General features: G+C 43.5%; 1 long non-coding RNA gene across 1 annotated transcript in view; it reads left to right on the top strand.

Moving 5' to 3' along the window:
* Positions 1 to 1,160: 1,160 nt before the first annotated feature.
* LOC122556850 overlaps positions 1,161 to 5,184 on the top strand; it is a 61,281-nt gene continuing 57,257 nt past the window's right edge. Inside the window, exon 1 of the long non-coding RNA XR_006313675.1 lies at positions 1,161 to 1,218. This is a non-coding gene — a long non-coding RNA (uncharacterized LOC122556850). The remainder of the gene's footprint in view (positions 1,219 to 5,184) is intronic.

Raw genomic sequence — 5,184 nt, 5'->3', positions numbered from 1 at the left:
GTAGGTATGCAATCCATATCTGTTACCCATTTTGATAGTTTGGTGCACTTTGCTGACCATAATAATAGTACTGGCTGTACCTAAAGTATGCAATAGTTGTTGATCTGCCACTTCATTCTTACATCCACCCTCAAGGACCTGTATCAATGGTATGGCCCTGTTTGTTGTCCCAAACATCTTCCCCAACAAGTTTAATTGGTATAGAAATAATCACCAAATTCACACTCATGACCTTTAGTGCAGCAGTTTTTGATCAACTAGTCAATAAACTCTTTGGGTTGCTTTGTGTATGAATCTATTCAATTCTGCCCAGTCTATAATTGCAGTCTATAAATGCACTTTCCTTTTCTCTTTGGAACTCCTGGCTTCTTTTCAGTAGGAGAGAGCAGTGCAGAGTTAGAACATAGAACAGTACAGCACAGAACAGGCCATTCAGCCCACGATGTTGTGCCGACCATTGATCCTCATGTATGCACCCTCAAATTTCTGTGACCATATGCATGTCCAGTAGTCTCTTAAATGTCCCCAATGACCTTGCTTCCACAACTGCTGCTGGCAACGCATTCCATGCTCTCACAACTCTCTGTGTAACGACCCCGCCTCTGACATCCCCTCTATACTTTCCTCCAATCAGCTTAAAACTATGACCCCTCGTGTTAGTCATTTCTGCCCTGGGAAATAGTCTCTGGCTATCGACTCCATCTATGCCTCTCATTATCTTGTATATCTCAATTAGGTCCCCTCTCCTCCTCCTTTTCTCCAACGAAAAGAAGTCCGAGCTCAGTCAACCTTTCTTCATAAGATAAGCCCTCCAGTCCAGGCAGCATTCTGGTAAACCTCCTCTTAACCCTCTCCAAAGCATCCACATCTTTCCTATAATAGGGCAACCAGAACTGGACACAGTATTCCAAGTTTGTCTACATATTTTACAGGTTTTGCTTCTCTTTCCTTTGAGTTTTCACTTTTGACATTTCTTAAAAGTCCTGCATCTAAGACAATCACCTGATGAAGGAGCAACACTCTGAAAGCTCGTGCTCCCAATTAAACCTGTTGGACTATAACCTGGTGTTGTGTGATTTTTAACTCTGCCTCTAGGTGGCATTCCCACCAAGGAAAGAGTAATGATGTAATGTGGGCCTCTTTATTTCATTTTGATGCAAATTTGAAGCAAGAAAATGGAAGTAGCATGGAAAATGGAGGACTTGAGTCTGGACAGAAGTAAGCCTTAGTTTAGAAAATTGCTGTTCTAGTGTTTTTGTTCAGGCAAGCTTTGTATTTGTGCTGAGAGGTCCATTGAATATTTTTAAAATCAGAACAACAGGATGTTGATTCATTTCTTTTGACAGGGTACTTACTGACAGATGTCTGTTGTTTTTGGTTCTGATTCTGTTTGTAACTTCACTCTTTTCATTTTTAAGAAAAGCACTGTCAGATTTTTTTTCTAACTTGAAAGAATTGATTTTAATCGGAAAGTAACTAATTTTGTTGGTGGTTAGTTGGTGCTCTATCCAGAGATTGACACAGCTGTTTGTACTCAGATGACGTAAAAAAGGTAAAAACAATGACTGCAGATGCTGGAAACCAGATTCTGGATCAGTGGTGCTGGAAGAGCACAGCACTGGACGCCTCCTAGCAGAGCGCTTTAGGGAACATCTCCGAGACATCCGCACCAATCAACCACATCGCCCAGTGGCTCAACATTTCAACTCCCCCTCCCACTCTGCCGAGGATATGGAGGTGCTGGGCCTCCTCCACCGCCGCTCCCTCACCACCAGACGCCTGGAGGAAGAACGCCTCATCTTCCGCCTCGGAACACTTCAACCCCAGGGCATCAATGTGGATTTTAACAGTTTCCTCATTTCCCCTTCCCCCACCTCATCCTAGCTTCTAACCTCCAGAAACTCGATCCCCTGACCTGTCCGGACTTGTCCGACCTGCCCAGCTCCTTTTCCACCTATCCACTCCACCCTCTCCTCCCTGACCTATCACCTTCATCTCCTTCCCCACTGACCTATTGTACTCTATGCCACTCTCTCCCACCCCCACCCTCCTCTAGCTTATCTCTCCACGCTTCAGGCTCTCTGCCTTTATTCCTGATGAAGGGCTTTTGCCCGAAACGTCGATTTTGCCTGTCCTCGGATGCTGCCTGAATTGCTGTGCTCTTCCAGCACCACTGATCCTGTACTCAGATGACGTTGAGTGTTCATATTTACAAATCTCCAGGGCTATTGTCTTCTTTGTCTTTGTTGACGTTTCCAAAATCTACTACCAAGATCTTGGAGTTTGTTCTTCCTATTTATGTACCTACCACTGCCAACTGTGCTGTGTATTTTGCCTTCTTAAGGGTAGGTTTACCTTTATATGACAATGTTTATAACAAACTTTATAACATAAAAAAGTTAGAAATGGGTAATATGATATTGAAGGGTTGAGCAGACATTTATTACAGATGGCCATTGTATATAATTATTACATTTACAGATACACAAATGTCTGGGCTAGTACTGGAAGAGCTTCCAGAAGATGTAATACTCCAAGTAAGATACCATGCTACTTTCTCCCCAACCCACCCTCCTCTAGCTTATCTCTCCACGCTCCAGGCTCACTGCCTTTATTCCTAATGAAGGGCTTTTGCTCGAAACGTCGATTTCGAAGCTCCTTGGATGCTTCCTGAACTTCCAGCACCACTAATCCAGAAGATAACATTGAGACCTATATACCCTTGGGCCACATGCTATGGTACAATGATGGTATGAGCATTTTTCTTAAAGGTGTATTGACTGCAAAGCATAAAATATCAGTAGGGAAGTTACTCTAACCATGTCTTAAACTTTAAGAATGGACAATAAATGCTGGCCCAGTCAGTGAAACATACTTCATGTGAATGAACGAAATGAAACTTGGTTAGATTATACTTAGTGCATGTTACTATATTCTAGAATAATAATAGAAGCCCGTGGGGAGGGAAGATTTACAAGAATGGAAAATGTGAAGAAGTATATTTCAGCCTGGTTTTCTTTTCTCTTGAAAACGATGGCTGCAGTCTGGTATACCTTATAGAGATTCTTAAAGTTATGAAAAGATTTCATAGAGTGAATACGGAACATTTTCTCTTGTGGAGACCTTCAACATGAAATAGTTATCAAGAAACCCACAAGAAATTCAAATGAAACTTTATTATCTAAAGTGTAGTGCTGGGCATGTGTAATTACTGTTACAAGCAGAGGTTTAAATAAATAGTAAAGATGCATTAAAGCACATGACGGAAAAGGGAATGGGGTTACAATGGTTCATTTAGATGTGGAAGGATGGGAGGAATTTTGAGTGAAGCACAAACTTCAGTAAAAATTGTCTCGGCCACATGGCCTGGAAAGTGTTTCTAATCTTGTCAGGGTCATGCAGCCCCGCTGATCACACACGGACTCACTGTGTTATGGTCAAAGGTCTGGGCTTACCTTTATGAACCACACTGAGAGATGAAGAATAAAGTAGTCAACACAGGTTTCAGATTTTGAATAAAATGAGTATTTTTAATACTTAGAGTGAATCACAATATGGCATAACTGACACCGGATGTTATTATATGACACCAACAAAGCAGGTTACCTCTCCTTAGACTTTATTGAAATAAGCCCCTTCACATTCCCTTCCTCTCAGTTGTTGAACTCCCAAAGTTATGTAAAGGTTGTTGGGCGATACAGGCTCTGCACAGAGCATTGGGTTGATGGATTTGTGGGCTACGGATAAAGCATTCACTCTGTTGTGTCTTCTCTGGTCAAAGTCCTTGGGTCTATACCCACTCCATGAGTTATGTGAGTTCCTTCCATCCTAGCTGTAGAGAGAGGTGTGATTTTGATGTATCAACCTTGTACAGCTGGCTGCCTCGTGTTTCTTCTTTCCTTTCTCCTGCTGTTCAAACTCCTTCTTTGATATTGTCTTCTGACTGCTCTCCTCAGACTGTGAAAGCAAACAAAGATTGCCCCAACTGGTCCTCTAGCGGAAAGGTTTGTTTGAGTGCTTTCTCTCCACAGACGCTCTCCAGGTCCACTGACTTTCTCCAGCTATTTCTGTTTTTGTTTCAGATCTCCAGCATCCACGGTTTCTTTTTGGCTTGAATGCATATTGTGGTATTGAGGAACGATGGGAATCTCTAGCTTTGAAGTTTGTACGATGTGTGAACTGCCTTTTAATGGGCTCTGCCATCTTGATGATATAAAACTGATGGCTGTCACTGTCTCTCCAGCTAATTTGGAGCCAGTGATGAGGTGATCAATGCCTCTTTTGGGTAGGAACAAATAAGTAAACAGATTATGGAAAGATGTAGGGGCAACAGGGTGGTGGTGATGGGAGATTTTAATTTTCCCAACATTAACTGGGATAAACTTAGTGTCAGAGGTCTGGATGGAGCAGAATTTGTAAGGAGCATCCAGGAAAGTTTTCTAGAGGAGTATGTCAATAGTCTGACGAAGGAAGGGGCTATATTGGACCCTGTTGTTGGGGAATGAGTCAGCCGGGTGGTAGAAGTTGCAGTAGGAGAAGTTTTGGGAAAAGTGATCACAATTCTGTAAGTTTTAGAATACTCATAGACAAAGATGAGAATGGTCCTAAGGGAATAGTACTAAACTTGGCCAAGGTAATTATATCAAAATTCAGCAGGGGTTGGGAATTATGGATTGGGAGCAACTAATTAAAGGGAAGTCCACATTTGATATGTGGAAGGCTTTCAAAGATAGGTGAAGATCGTGCAGGATAGGCATGTCCCCCTACGCTCCCAGATTAATGAGTTCAACACGCGGCTAGACATTGAACAATTCTTCTGCCGCCTTCGCCTCCGCGCCTACTTCTTCAACAAGGATTCTCGCCCACCCTCTGACGACCCCTTCTCCCGCCTCCAACACACCTCATCCACCTGGACACCCCGTGCTGACCTCTTACCTGCCCTCGATCTCTTCATAGCCAACTGCCACCGCGACATTGACCACCTCAACCCACTCCAACCTCTCACCCTCGCAACACGCAGCCCTCCACTCCCTCCACTCCAAACCTCACTATCAAACCGGCAGACAAGGGAGGCGCGGTGGTAGTTTGGCGCACCGATCTTTACATTGCTGAGGCTAAACGCCAGCTCGCGGACACCTCCTCCTACTGCCCCCTTGACCATGACCCCACCTCCCACCACCAAAC

The sequence above is a fragment of the Chiloscyllium plagiosum genome, chromosome 14 (genome assembly GCF_004010195.1).
Source record: "Chiloscyllium plagiosum isolate BGI_BamShark_2017 chromosome 14, ASM401019v2, whole genome shotgun sequence".
NCBI lineage: Eukaryota > Metazoa > Chordata > Chondrichthyes > Orectolobiformes > Hemiscylliidae > Chiloscyllium > Chiloscyllium plagiosum.
The sequence above is the reverse complement of the archived record's forward strand: the minus strand, read 5'-3'. Positions and strand labels throughout refer to the sequence as shown.